At 43.3% G+C, this 16,156-nt stretch overlaps 1 non-coding gene across 1 annotated transcript; it reads left to right on the forward strand.

Moving 5' to 3' along the window:
- Positions 1-15,804: 15,804 nt before the first annotated feature.
- TRNAA-AGC (transfer RNA alanine (anticodon AGC)) lies at positions 15,805-15,876 on the forward strand. The gene has a single exon. It is a non-coding gene; the product is annotated as a tRNA-Ala (tRNA).
- The last annotated feature ends 280 nt before the right edge of the window (positions 15,877-16,156 follow it).

The following is a 16,156-nucleotide window of genomic DNA, read 5'->3' on the forward strand; positions in this document are numbered from 1 at the left end:
AAAAGTGTGTGGAACAGAAACAACCGTGTTCGTTCAACCAAAAAAACAGACTTTGTTAGGCTATGTATTTTATGCAGGCCAGGTGACTGGTGGAGAAATAAAGGAACGAAAGCTGTCTGCTTTGTTTTTACAAAAATGATCCGCGTATTCTCTCTTTAGAGGCCCTCTTGTACTCTAAGTGGTTTCTTTCTACGAAATGTTTACATGCATATCTGGAATATTGTTACACGATATCGACATGGACAACATACAAGCAAAGTTGTTTGGTATGTGCACATAGAATAAATACGTCGCAAAGTGATGGATAGATTCTAAGGGGGAGGCAGCGTGAGTGTTACCGTGGACGCCGCGGCCCACTTTGGATACCTGACATAGCCCGACTAAGAAATGCCTTCGAATTTAAAACAGCTCTGCGACACATGACTACATCACGTGGCGAATGTGTACTAGAGCATTTCCGGCGTTCCGCATTCCAAGCACACATCGCCCCGAGAATACTTCAAGATGTCAACGGAGAACGCAGGACGCGCCTTGCTTTTCCCTCTGAACGGGCAATGGTGTTCGATAACTCTAACCGTTGCTCTAACATGCCGTGACTAGGCAACCTTAGTCCAAGCACAGCATCTAATCAATGAGGCTCTCCTGGCTGGCACACTATTTCATCTGTCTCTGCTTTCACTGTACAGCTACCACAAGCTTCTATATTTCCAAGGGTTCGTTTAATCACTGATTATGAGCAATAGTCATCCGGATACAGAGGTACACCAAACGCCAAGAAGGATGCATCCACGTTAAACAGTGTTATTACTGCCAAACACCGATAAGAAATATGCAAGCTCTATAGTACTAACGTACAGTAAACATTGAACTGCTTCTGTAAGGACACGTCATTGGTGTTATACCGATTCCCAGGACGGAGAAATCAACCATATTTTTCCTTTCTATTTTGAACTGGCTTTCTCTTTTTTCCTCTGTCTTGCCTTGTTTTAACAGCCCTAAGCAAGGCGATGGCAACGGCACATGACAGCCCAGTCCCAATAAATGCAGTGCAATTAAACATTTGCGTAGGAACAGTAGTTCTAACGAATACAGCTGTACCGATTGAAAACGTATTCTTATTTAGCTCAGTCGCATCTGCAGTCTAATCACTGCAAATAAATATTGTCTGGAATGACTAGAAAAAAATTGCTCTATCTGAGCATACTGTGTGTGAGCTAGCGTTCTCTCTTTCGTTCTGAGAAGCATTTATAATAAAATAAAGCTAAAAATGGCAGCGCATTCATGGAGTGAATGATGATGAGTAGAGCGAAACCTCTGTCCGTGTGTTCATTCGTCCGTCAGTCTGTCCGCCCACGACTCTGAACGGACGGACAGAGGCACGGACAGACTGACGAACGCATGGATGGACGGGAGACAGACGGGGTGACTTATGGACGAACGGATGGAAGCACAGATGGCAGCACTAACGAATGGATGCACGGAAGCACGAACAGACTCACGGACGGACTCACAGACGGACTGAAGCATGGATGGACTCATCGACGAATGGAAGGAAGCATGGATGGACATAACGACGTACGAATGAACGCTCAGAAAAACGGACGGACAGAAGCATGGGCAGACTCATTGATGAATGGATGGATGGATGGATGGATGGATGGATGGATGGATGGATGGATGGATGGATGGATGGATGGATGGATGGATGGATGGATGGATGGATGGATGGATGGATGCGCGGACGAAGTAAGGAGAAGATAGGAAAGATGGACATGGTTGCAGAAATCCGAAAAGGGGGCCACTCAGCGAGAGCTCTTGGTGGCGTCAGGAGATGGCGTAGGGCGAGTCAGTCGGCCAGAGCTGTGCTGTCGTCGGAGATTGCGGGGGCACAACCAGTCGGCACAAAATCCAGCGACCGAGTCCCCCGCCTGGGGGACCACCAAAAAATATGTTGTGAATTAAGTGCATTCTCATTCTGACGTCTGGACACACGGACGTTTTGCCTCACTCATCATCATTCACTCTATGGATATGCTGTGAAAACCTCTAACGCCATCTAGTTGTATCACTTCCAAGGATAAATGGGTGGATGTATCCGGCTGTGCCCCTCAGATCGAGCCATAAAGTTAAGTACTATCACCATGTGTTTAAGCATTGAATTTCACTCGCGCCTCGATTGTAGCCACCAATCTGTTACCCTCCTCCTGGTTATTTATACCCGTTTAAAGTCCGATTTGTCTTCACTATTCTTAAACCCAAGTGCTCTGAAAAATTCTGCAGCCATTATCTTGGACTATAAGGTGGAGTCCTTTACAGAACATTTTTTAAATTTAATTTTTCAAGGATGCTGTGGTCAATAGTGTCGAATGCCTTCTGTAGGTCAAGACATACAACAGAAACTAGTTTATGGCTATTTAAAGCTGTGTTGACATTTTGTGAAAATGTTTGAACTGCAGTGGAAGTAGAATATCCCGGACAGAAACCATGCTGTTGCGGACATAAATTTTGATATTTTCCCAGAACTTTGTTGATTCGAGAAGAAAGTAGCTTTTTAAAGATGTTATTTATTATACTGAGAACTGATATCGGGTGATAACAGGAAGGGTCAGAGAAATCACCGTCTTTAAGTACGGGCAATACTTTGGTGACTTTTAGAGGATCAGAGTCGGACGAGGTTACTAGGGAATGATTGAAAATGTGGCACAAGATGGCGCCTAATCTGTCTATGTTATCCTTGATCAGATGGACTGTGATTTCATAAAGCCCTGAAGTTTTGTTATTACCCAATTTTTTCACGGTAGATAACAGCTCTCCTAATTTTATGTCATGAGTAAAGAAGGTATTGGATATGGAGCTGGCTAAACACATGTAATTAGAGTCAGGATGACTAGATACCAAGAATGGGCCAATACTAGTAAAGTATGAATTGAAGATTTCAGCAGTTTGTTCGTCTATTGTTAAAAGGAGAATACGATGCTCACTAGAATTTTCTACAACTCCTTGTATAATTTTCCATATTGTTTTTGTATCCCCATTCGCGCGTTGAATCAAGCTAGAGTAGTAGTTCTTCTTGCGTACGCGGATTATTGCCACAAATTCATTCCGTAACCTTTTATACTGCCCTAAGTAATAATGATTATGTTTATGCTATTTCCATTTATTGTACCGGAACTGTTTTTTCTTCAATATAGCAAGAATGTCTTGGGTCATCCAAGGGCAGATCGGGACGTTATAAGAGCGAGAAGATACGGCACTACTAGCGTTACTGACTGCAGTCTTTACAGTTTCGGTTAGATTGGCAACCTCAGTATTTACATCATCATGGTACAGACTGCTTCGTATGAGAGATAGAAATTCGTTCTTTATTAGGGTATAATCTATTTTTCTAATGACAAGGTGATCTTTAGGTGCAGTTTTGAACAGGTCTATAATCAAGATACAAATAGGAAGGTGATCAGAGATCGGTTCATCATACACACTTGCATTGATCGGGGTGGATATGTTTGTTAACACGTGGTCTGTCATCGTCGCTGAGGTGCTAGTTAAACGAAAGTTCACTGTCTCTATTTAGTATCAACATCATTCATGTACAAGTAGCCTAAAACTCCCCAGCCCACCGATCCTCTCCCATTTTTCTCAATCACTCCTCAAATTCTATCTTGCTGCTAGCTTTCCTGCACTCAAACGATGTCCATCCCATGTCACCCTGTACCCCCTTATTTGGGGTATTCCCGCGTGCTCCTAAAGCAAGTCTACCTACGCCCCGTTGTTTAATTTCCAATCTTTCTTGAACCTCTGATGTCGTGCACCAGACCGCATTGCCGTACGTCGAAGCCGGGACCTTGACAGCTTTCCAAACCCCTCCAACAGCGTTATACCTATTGTAGTTATACCATGCTATATTTTCTATTACAGCTTCATTCGTGTTATTCTTAGTCTTTACGCATCTTTCGTGCTCGCTGACGTACTCAGCCCCGCTATTTATCCATACGCCCAAATATTTGTACTTATTCACCATTTCTACCTTGACTTCATGTATGTTATGCTCACTGCTTTTGTTATCATTAAAAATTATTATTGCCGATATTTCTCTGCTCAACTTCATATTTAACCTACCTCCCTAATTACCACAGATGTCTATCAATCTCTGCAGATCTTCCTTGTTGTCAGCTACTAATACTACATCATTTGTATAAATCAATGCTGGTAATGACTGTTCAATGTGTTTGCCTTGCTCGGCAAAAGAGAGACTTAAGCAGAGTCAACTCCCCTTTTATTTGGCTTCTAGTCCCTCTAGATACAGCATAAATACCAAAGGTGACAAGGGACATCCCTGTCGAACCCCCATTGTATATTTATAGGTTCAGATACCTGTTTTTTTTTTATTTGATAACTACCTTGTTACTCTTATAGATATCCTTTAGAACATTACTTAGTTCGTATTGCGCACCCAGTGTGTCCAGTATTCCCCCTGAGTTTTCTAGAATCACACTATCGTAAGCTCCCTTGATATCTAGAAATGCTAGCCACAGTAACTGTGTTCTTTTTCCGCTATTTCAATACACTGCATCAATGAAAACAGATTATCCTCCAACCTCCTTTGTTTACGAAACCCATTTTGTAGTTCTCCCAGCACCCCCTCAATCTCCATGTCTGCATTCTTTCCTTTACTATCTCCATCACCCGCCTGTAAACTACTGATGTCACTGTTATAAAACGGTAGTTGTTTATATCGGTTTCGTCTCCTTTCCTTTATAGATCATGCTCACCCTGCTTAGTTTCCACCCTTTGGGGGCTTCACCATCTACTATTGCTTTGCTCGCGGCCTCTTTTAATGTTTGCTTAGAGTTTGCTCCTCGTTTCCCAATTAGCGTAATTGGGATGCCGTCGGGGCCTGTTGATATCAGGACACATACACACAACGCCATATATTGAGCAAGTCATAAACCATAGGTGGCTACATACTACAACAACGACTACAGAGGAGAAAACGACCCACGGTTTAGGAGCTTCGCCCCTAAAAAATGCCGCCCTCATCTTCCCACGAGGTAAACTCGAGTAAATGCGGCACAGAGTGGTGGGGGTATCAAATGATTGTTGCATAATTGGGTATAGTGTGGGAATACCTCATTATTATTTCGTCTTTATTATTCTTATCTATTCATTGAAGGAGAAGTGTTGCCTTCAACGTCAAGCGAAAGTCCCGCAAAGACACCCTTGACTGAATTCCTGTAATCGGCGACAACGTTCTATCTAGTTCTTCTGCTGATATTGCTTATGATTGTTTTATTGATTCTCTATGTTCAGTGTATAAAAAACATTTTACTTACAAAGCTTTAAAGAAACCAAAACGGGCGCGCAAACCTTGGATTTCTTCCGCAATACTAAATATGATAAAAGAAAAAAATACGTTCTATCAAGAGTTTCTGATAAAGCGAGACCCGGATAAATTTAAAGCTTTTAAAGTATACAGAAATAAACTCACTAAACTACAAAAACAAGCTAAACGCGATTATCACTTCAGGATGTTTGACGGTGTCACCGATTCTAAGCAATTATGGAACAAACCTAATGCTATCATATCTACCAAACAAGTGTCTAATGATATTTAGTGAGCTGGTGATTGAAAATAAATTATACAAGGGCGCAGTACTAGCAAACAAATTTAACGAGTACTTTACTTCACTAGTTGACAGTATTCATAATTGTGATTCATCAGGTTATTTGCCTCCTGCTTTAAGTAATTCTGTGTTTGCAAATCCTACAGACACGCAAGAGGTCATCAGCGTTTTTCAGCATTTCAAATTGAGTAAAAGCGAGGACATAGATGGCTTAAAATTAGAACCTATATTATAGATTTTAGATCTCATATGCGCCTGCTTGGTACATATTTAAAATCTCGTGTTCACCACTGGGCTGTTTCCTCAGAGAATGAAAAACGCTAAAGTAACGGTTATATATAAGGGTGGGGACAAAAGCAGTTTAGGAAACTACAGACCAATTTCGATTTTACCAGTTTTCTCTAAGGGGTGTGAAAAACTTATTTTCATTAGGTTATCAAATTTTTTTAATAAACACAACATTATTACGCCGTCACAGTTCGGTTTTCAGTCAGGCCTCTCAACCGAAAGTGCCTTACTCTACCAAAAGAAATTGATTTTACGGAATATAGAAGCAAAAAAACTTACCCTAGGAATATTTCTAGATTTCGAAAGCTTTCGATAGAATAAACCATGATATTTTGCTAGAAAAACTTCACTGTTATGAAGTTCGCGCAACCGTTTTAGATTTAATAAGAAGCTACTTATTTAATAGGAAACAATGTGTACCAATCAATCGAGAGCTATCATCATCCATGAACGTTAAGAATGGCGTACCTCAAGGTAGCATTTTGGGACCCCTATTATTTATTATATTTATTAATGATATCGTACGTATTGACAGCTCTGTAGAATATGTAATTTATGCGGACGATACTAGTTTTTTTTTCCTGGGGAAACGGCTGATGACCTCATTGTTTCTGCTAATGAAATACTAAATAAAATATATGCCTGGACTGTGGCAAATTCTCTACACATTACTTGCTCTAAAAGCAAGGCTGTACTGTTCCGTGCAAAAGCCAAGTCATTTGAAACGTCTCACAAACTAATACTTAATAACGTTGAAATTAAACTTTGTCAAACAGTTAAAACTCTCGGTGTCCATTTTCACAAACACATGGCATGGAATTACCATGCAGAACACATTAGTCACAAACTTTGTGAAGTTCTAGGTGTGTTGCGTCAATGCCAGAACATACTACCTGTGAAACAAAAAAATATTAGTGTACAATGCTCTTTTTTTTCACATTTACACTATTGTCATCTGGTCTGGTCTACAGGCTCTAAAGCATCTCTCAAGAACCTGGTCGTGTTACAAAAAAAAAGGCCTTGCGGTGCATTGAAGGTGTATCCTATAACGCACACACTGCTTCAATATTTGCAAAATATAGAATTTTAAGAATTACCTGTTATTATGAAGACCAGCTTTTGTCAGCTTTTAAATCAGAAATACGCAGAGGAAGTATCTCTTTACGCACCTTGGCCACCTTGCAACCAAGCCCTGCCAGTCGCGTTACTCGTTGTACGGAGACTTGGCACGTACCTTGTCCTCGCACAAACTATGGATTTGAAACACTACGTTACCGCCTTCTAAGTGTGATGAACAAATGGAAACTAACAACTGATAATCAGCGTATATTGTCTAAAACTAAATGTTAAATCGGATGTGCTGATTGTGTTGTAAATGAATGTTTGGTAATTTCTCTAATGGTTATTCAGTTTTTATTCTTTCATGCATTGCTTTGTTATGAATATTTTTGTGCGTATTTTAGAGTTGTGATTCTATAATTTGCTGTCAGGGGCCACATGCGTGTTTTTTTTTTTGTATTGTCGCTTTCCGCTGCCTGTACCTTTTGTAACTTTTTGTAAATTTGTAGTTTAAATTTTTTTTCTGGGTGAAGGGGCCAGTCAAGCTGTGAAATCCAGCTTTTTCCCTTCGCACCAAACCGCGTAAACAGTGTATTTTCGGGTACTTGTTACGTGGTTGAATAAACTCAAACTCAAACTCAAACTTATCTTGGTACTGAAGGAAAACCTATGGAGGCGGAGCTTGTGCACATGTAGCATTGCGCGAAGTATTTCGTTTTGGTGCGCGTCTCGTAACGCTTTGGAGAGTGACGGAGCACACCATCAGCGTTTGACGTAGACGCAGAAGCCCCTTAGAGTTTGAGATGCACGTAAAAAGGCGGTACTTTTTCGCGCATTCAAAAACGTCAAGTCACAACGAATAAAGAAAAGTAATTACGACTATCTTAATGTTGGGAGCTCCATCCTGTCTCAAATACTTCAACGTAGAAAATAAAGACGGAACTTCTATATTTCACGGCGAAAATACGTGCGCCGTTGTGCAACTACATTCACTGGCGGTAGGATGCCCGCGATATAGCTGTGTAGCCTTCGCTCCAATGCCAAGAGCTGTCGCCGAATGTAACGCACAATCCAGGGACGCATCCCAGTGGGCAATCGTTCACCGGAGTGGCCAGTGAATTATTGCCCAGCGTGAGCAGTCATTTTTTTTTTACTAGCAGACGCTATCAGCGTCAGCCTTGCGAGGCAAGGAAGGGGGAGGAAAGTGAGAGTTTTGGTGTTGTCTTCCTGCGTCGGCACGAGATGCGAGCATGAGGCACAATGCACGAAACGTGATCGTGCACAGTGGAAGTGTGGATGGCGCAGTCACCGGCGCCGAAGCATGACATCGTGCGACTAAGAAATGCTCCACATATTAAAAATATTCACCGCATATCCACGGACTGAATGATGATGAGTGAGGAGAAACATCTGTCACTCTATCCATTCGTCCGTCCGTTCGTTCTTGCTTCCGTCCATGTGTTCTTCCGTCCATACGTCCATCCATACGTGCTTCTCTCCATCCGTCCGCCCATGCTTTTGTCCTTCCGTTCGTCCATCTGTCTGTCTGTCTCTCTGTCTGTCTGTCTATCTGTCTGTCTGTCTGTCTGTCTGTCTGTCTGTCCGTCTGTCTGTCCGTCCGTCCGTTCGTCTATCTGTCCGTTCTTCTGTCTGTCCATCTGTCAGTCCGTCCTTCTGTATGTCTGTCTGTCCGTCCGTCCGCTCATCGCCTGTCTGTCCATTCGTCCGGCCGTCTCTTTTTACGTCTGTTCATCCGTCCGTCCTTCCAGTGAACACTCCAAGTACCGGCATCTCGCATCTGTTAATCTTATATTCGGATGGATGGATGGATGGATGGATGGATGGATGGATGGATGGATGGATGGATGGATGGATGGATGGATGGATGGATGGATGGATGGATGGATGGATGGACGGATGGATGGATAGATGGATGGATGGATGGATGGATGGATATGGCTGTACCCTTTAGATCGGGCGGTGGCTAGCGCCACCAAGCCGTAATACCTAATGAACCGAAAACTATATTTATTTTTTTCCTTAAAAAGTGAGTTTGAGGATTCGTACTTTGCAGTGAAGAGTTTAATTTTCACTCGTGCCTTCACTTTAGCCATCAATCAGATAACCTCCTTCTAGTTAAGTCTACTTGCTTAAAGTCTATTTCGCCCTCCCGGTCCCTAAACCCCAGTGCTTTGAAAAACTCTGCGCCATCATCCTGAACTATAGGGTGAAGCCCTTTACAGAACATGATCAAGTGTTCGGCAGTTTCCTCCTCCTCTCCACATGCACTGCATACTGCGTCTACCCCTTCGTATTTGGCCCGATGTGTCTTGGTTCGCAGTACTCCCGTCCTGGCCTCAAACAGTAGAGAACTACCCCTAGTATTATCATAGATCCTTTACTTGGCAATTTCCTGCTTAAAAGTTCGATAGATCTCTAGTGCGGACTTCTTAATCATGCCCATTCTCCACATATCAGTATCCGTTTCCTTCACTTTCTTCTTAACCGATAGTTCTTTTTGGTTTGGCCACCTGCTGTTTTCTAAGTATTTCCCAGTCAGCTTCCTGATTCGCTTCCTCCATTTTGTATCGACATTCTTCATGTACAAGTAGCTGAAAACCTTCCTAGCCCAACACTCTTCCCCCCTTTCTCTCAATCGCTTCTCAAATTTTATCTTGCTGCTAGCTTCCCTGCCCTCAAATGATGTCCGTCCCAAATCACCTTTTACTCCCTGATTTGGTGTATTCCCTTGAGCTCCTAAAGCAAGCCTACCTATTCCACGTTGCTTAATTTCTAATCTTGCTTGAACATCTGATCTCATGCACAAGACCGCATTGCCGAACGTCAGCCCAAGAACAATGACCCTTTCCATATTCCTCTCACAACATCATATCTATTGTAATTCCATAGTGCCCTATTTTTCATGACTGCTGCATTCCTGTTACCTTTCGTCGTCACGTATATTTCGTGTTCCCTCAGATACTCGGTCCCATTGCTTATCCATACGCCCAGATATTTGTATTTATCTGTTAACTCTAGCGTGACCTCCTGTATTCTAAGCTCACTACCTTCGTTGTCATTGAAGATCATGACTGCTGATTTTTTCTTACTGAATCTAAAATCTAACCTATCTCCCTCATTACCGCAGATGTCCATCAATGTCTGCAAATCTTCCTTGTTGTCGGCCATTAGCACTATATCATCTGCGTACATTAATGCTGGTAGTGCCTGATCAATAAGTTTTCCTTGTTTGACTAAAGAGAGGTTGAAGCCCAGCCCACTTCCCTCTAATATTGCCTCTAATCCTTGTAGGTACATCATGAATAATAAGGGTGACAGGGGGCACCCCTGCCTAAGCCCCCGTTTTACCTCTGCAGGCTTGGATACCTGTTTTTCCCACTTTATAACTACCTTGTTACCTTTATAGATAGCCTTTAAAAGATTAGTGACTACAGGTTCCACGCCTAGTGTGTCCAGTATTCCCCAGAATTCCTCTTGAACCACACTATCATACGCTCCCTTGATATCCAAAAGTGCTAGCCACAGTGGCCTGTGTTCCTATTCTGCTCTTTCGATGCACTGCGTCAGTGAGAACAGATTGTCTTCCAACTTCCTGTGTTTCCGAAACCCATTCTGCAGTTCCCCCAGCACCCCTCATCCTCTATCCACGCCTGCAGTCTTTCCTTTATAATCTGCATCGCCAGCCTGTAGACCACTGATGTCACTGTTATAGGACGGTAGTTGTTTATATCAGCTTTGTCCCCCTTTGCTTTATAGATCATGCTCATCCTGCTAAGTTTCCATCCACCGGGGACTTCACCATCGATTATTATTGTGCTCACTGCCTCTCTCAAAGCCTGCTTAGACTTCGGACCTAATGTCTTTATCAGCCTAAATGGAATGCCGTCTGGGCCTATTGATGTACTACTAGGAAACCTTTTCTCAGCCCTTTCCCACTCTTGTTGTGAAAATGGAGCCATTGCACCACTTGATTCGTCCTTGTCTATTGTGGTGCATAAAGTACTTCTTTGTTGAAATTTTTCTGTCACCCTTGTTCTTACATATTCAATAGCTTCGTCCCCTTCTAGCCTAGCACCTTGGGCTGTAGTCATAAAACTCTGCTCTAGGCTCGTCTCATTTCTTAGGGAGTTTAGATGGTTCCAAAATTTTGCAGCTGCCTTTCTATCTTTTTTATGTACTTCTGCCAGCCACTGAACTCCCTTCCTTTTAATCTTTTCATTGATCAGAAGGGATGCATCTCTTCTACAGCTTAGAAAGGTTGCCCATTTCCTTTTAACATCATCTGTTGGTTCACCCCGCTGCTGAGCATGTCTGTGTTCCCTAGAGGCTTCCTGACGTTTTGCTACGGCTCTCATAACTTCCTAATCCCACCAACTTTTGGGTTTGTGTCTTCGTTTCCGGGGTGACTTTTCACGCGTCTTAACAAGCTCTAGCTCAAAGAGTCTAATTATATTCGTGTATGTCCACACTGCCTTATTAACCTCCGTGATTACTTTCTCAATTTGTTCAGTGGCTATTTCAATTTGCCTTTCTGGATAAAAATTGTCCTGTACTTGCTCATCTTGTCTCCTTCCCACTTTCACTGCTCTTCCAAAACTTAGCTTGATACGTTTGTGATCGCTACCCAGACTTCTGGAGCCACCTTCATCTATGTGCATTCCCCTGAGCTTATCATACATCCTATGTGACATCAGTGCATAATCTATCGTCGACTGAAGCCTTCCTACCTCCCATGTTATTTGCCCATCACACTTCTCGGTACTGTTGCAAATGATCAAATCAAGCCTTTCACACATATCCATGATCATTTTTGCCTGTCGGGTCGGTATACCCATCTATATTTTCTATGTGCGCATTCATGTCTCCTAGTATAATTATCTCGCACTGTTTTCCTAACTCCTGAATGTCCTTTGATATACACTCTACCATTGCCTGGTTTTCCTCTCTGGCCTTCGCTCCCGTCCACAAGTACATGAAACCAAGGAGTGTCATTTGACCTGCCACTTTCTCTTTTAGCCATAAATGTTCCTTGCACTCCTGCTTGACCCTTTGCCAGTCTGTACTTTTATGAATGAATGCCCCAATACCACCCCCCTTTCTGCTGTCTTCTGTTCTATTACAATATTCCCACGCGTAGTCCGGATTGTTCGGAGGTTGTTCCATGTCGCTGAGATGTGTTTCTAGAAAACCGTATACCATCGGCCTCTCTTCCCTTAGCTGTTCTTCTTTCTCTTCCTACTTCAGCCTGTTCCTACCACCCTGCATGTCAATATACCCTATGTCTGAATTGGCTCGGCGCTCGTGGCTACGTCTATTTATGCCCCGGACTCTACCTATCTTAGATATTGGTGCCACTTTGGAATCGTATCTGTCCATACCACCTGTTGAAAAGTCTCCCTGGTTATTTTCCTCGTTACTAGCTATCCTGCACCCCGAAGGGCTCGCTTGCCCCCCAAAAAAGCTACTGCGCGTCCTGCAAGTCGCCAACCCACCTCATGACCTAGCCGCCCATCGAAGTGAATTCTGTCTCGTTGAAGCCCCCCCCCCCCCTATGCACCTCTCTGTTTATTTCCACCACCTCAAAGCCTCTCTCGACTCATCCATCATATCTCTTGGTTTGCGTTGACCACCGCTCTTTGCAGGTTGCTATCACGCACCAGTACCTCCGGTATCGTGCATATCACTACCTGTACCTTAGGAGAAGTGGCGCGCATGTCATCAACACCTCTCGCCAATGTGGCTGCTAGTCCTGCTGCATCTTCATTTAGGACATCGTTTAAACCGCCTGAAATTATCACGAGGTTTCGTCTATCAGCTGTCGTTTTGAGCTTTGCACTCGCTTGCCTGATGACTGCTTCCAGCTTGCGTCCTGGGAACGCCCCTACTGCAACCCTCTTGTCACCTCTTACCCTCTCTTTGATGGCTTCTGTGCATCGATTTAAATTCGAGTTCCGACGATTATCACATGCTGTGACTTTTCAGCTGGAGCGTTCTGCACCTGGGGGCTACTTGCACCTGTGACGCCGGCTGCTTTGTTCCCTCCCTGCCCCACCACTACCTCGCTGAAGCTGGGCCTTGCGACAGTTGAACCAGCTAAACCTGTTTTTTCCAAACTTGCTTGCTTTTCCTTCTCCACCATTCTGGTTGCCGGTTCCCTATTGTTCTCTCGGTAGGTCGCTTCTTTGTTCAGCTTCGCTAGCGCTTCCTCGGCGGATTTCAGTCCTTCTCCCATTTCCCTCGTTTTCTCTTGCTGTGTCGCCAACGCAGTCTCGAGCTCGGCGATTCTCATCAGCAGTTCACTCTGGGCAACCATCATTTTCTGCATTTTTTCCTCGACCTCACATTGCCTACACTTCAAGTCAGCCTCTTCTCCATGCGCTTCTACGCTTGGGTCCACTTTCAAACCCACTCCACATCCTGAACACTTTACAGTCTTTTTAACCATACCTTTCTGACACCAATACCTTTCTGACACCCTATACTCGATAATAACTAAACTCGAGCCCTGCACTACGAAAAAAAAAAGAAAGTCTAAGCTCTACTACAAAAATTTGCGTGTTCAATGTACGCGCACTTCGCCCACGGGGTGGCAAAAAAACAACAACAAAAAAATTCAAACACACACACCCGCACTAACTAATAAATACCTGGTGACTAGCCCCCGAAAAAGCCGTACGATAAAATAAGTGCTATGAAGATTTCAACCGCTGCCTTATAATTACAAAAACAAGCTCAAAACATGCACAAACACTTATCTGCGCAGTCAATCCGGAGCGCTCAAAAAACACGTCCTACCACCTTGACAGCCCGAACACGACCATCATTACAAGTACCGCCATCCAGCGGCCATTCCAGAACTAAACGAGGGGTGTCTATCTACTACTACTACTACTACTACTACTACTACTACTAATAATAATAATAATAATAATAATAATAATAATAATAATAGTAATATTAATAATAATGCTGCTGCTGCTGCTGCTGCTGCTAGTACAACTACTACTACCTTGAAAGGTGGTTCGAGTTACGATGTATGCGCAGTAGCACTAGGGAATTTAGAATAGCACACCGTGAACCTTTGCGGTGCGGTCGCTGCCACTGCGCATGCGTCGTAACGCGAGCGGCGTTCGTGTTCGCGGCCCGCCCGCGGAAAATTCGAAATAGCTGGCGGCGTGTGTGGCCCGCATGCGGCCTGCAAACGCTGGTGTCGAGGTTATTTGTAGTTTCCGTGCATTCCAGTTTGTGGGGCAGCTAAAGTCACTACATTGTTTCCTAGGATGAGCAACCGTTATTCTAAACCTCATATGGTACCCCCTAAGCCCGGAACGTCCGCAGCGCCTGCAAACGTTATTCCAAAGCTCCCTAGTGACGCACCACAATGCTTTGCGGTGCGCTATTCTGAAAATCTCTGTTACCTCTAGTAGAACCATTTCGCTGCGCTATAGGAATCGCAGTCACCGAGGCTGCGATGGCAACGAAAGCGATCGCTGCGAGTAACCGTTTAAGATATCGCTAACAGGAGTCTTAGCACTTCTACGTGTCCCCAGAAATGCTTGATCAAAAATAAGTTCAAGCACGGAAAAAAGTACCTTTGAAAACCAAACTTAGTAAACAACAACAGGTAGCTTAGAGGAACGGCGAAATTTTTTTGGGGGCTAGTTTTGTTTTTTTTTTTTTTTGTTAGACAGAATGTCAATCACAAATGAGAAAAAATACTACCAAAAAGAATTTTATATATCTCAGCAGTAATAATATCCGTAGTAATTGCAACATGAACTGGTTCAAAGCTTACTAGCCGCCGGCAGGATACCACTGAGCTACGGTGGCGGTCCTCCTCCCGTCCAGTTTATAGGGTTTTATGTGTATTTAAATACAGGAGCGTTAGCATCAATGATGAGGATGATGATGATTCTCGAAAACGGGGCCCTACCCACCACGGTGGATTGGCCATGACGCGTGTGGCAGTAAAATTTGTGGAACAATATAAAATAAAATGAAAATATTATTAATAAAACGAAAAGTGTTGCTCGCTGTCATGGTGGTGATTGCGGAACATTTTTTTTTCTGCTTGTTGGCGTTATGTGCCACGTGATGTTCATACTTACCTTTTTAAAAGTTGGCAGCTGACGCCTTATTTCTCGCATACTACCTAAAATTATCAGATCTGTCCAAATTAAATCCTCGTGATGGTTTCGCTGTCACCTCTACAACAATGAGAGTTCCTGCGGTCAAGGCCAAGGAAACCGTGACATTGAAACAGCGTTCTTCACTCGAACGTGCATGGTCATATTGCGAGGTGCGCTGAGGGGTTCAGGCTGTGGCAGTGCGCTATGAACACTGAACGAATCCTATAAACAATTTACGAGTAGGTGAAACCTTTCCGCTAAATTAACTCATGCTGCCATATGCAGCGGCCCTGGAAACGTTTGAATACCCAATATACACACTTCTAATAATAGAGTTGTATGACTTCTTCTACTTTTCAATCGCTTGTCTTCTAACAACAAAGGCAAGAGCTGGTTGGTGTGAGTTCATGATAAAGGAATGTATGCGTGAACATCGGACTTGAGCATGGCGTTTTTGTTGTCTTGAGCTCCTCTCCTGTTTTTTGGTATGACCGCCCACCCCCTAGAATCATTCCTTTCGGTTTTTACTAAGGCCAGGGTAAAATATTCCGCATCGTTGCGACAGCCTGTTATTTTCTTGCTTATTTGATGTCTATTTTATAACAGTCTTCGGTGGCAATACAAAAATAGCCAATTCCTAACATGCCCGTCATTTAGAGGCTTTAACATGTAGGCTTATGTGTCTCGGGGGTGTAGCTCAGTGGTAGAGCGCTCGCTTAGCATGTGAGAAGTCCCGGGTTCGAACCCCAGCTCCTCCACGACTTTTTTTCTTTACGTAAATTCACATTTGTAATATTTTACTATTACTTTTTTACCAACTTCAGCATACTTTTCCTCATGACTGAAAGCGTGTCGTAAGTAAACAACTGATATAAATGGCCCTACACTCAAGATACGCAGCCATACATTGCAATGAAGTAGACATAGAATCAACATTGTTGAAAGAGCAAGAGAAGGAAGGGAGGATATATGGCGTGACCAGTCTTGAGCCAAAAGGTAGGTGCCCCCCAAAGGGCAGGTAGCAATACCTCACTGCTG

This window comes from Rhipicephalus microplus, unplaced genomic scaffold, assembly GCF_043290135.1.
Source record: "Rhipicephalus microplus isolate Deutch F79 unplaced genomic scaffold, USDA_Rmic scaffold_141, whole genome shotgun sequence".
In the NCBI taxonomy this organism is placed as follows: domain Eukaryota; kingdom Metazoa; phylum Arthropoda; class Arachnida; order Ixodida; family Ixodidae; genus Rhipicephalus; species Rhipicephalus microplus.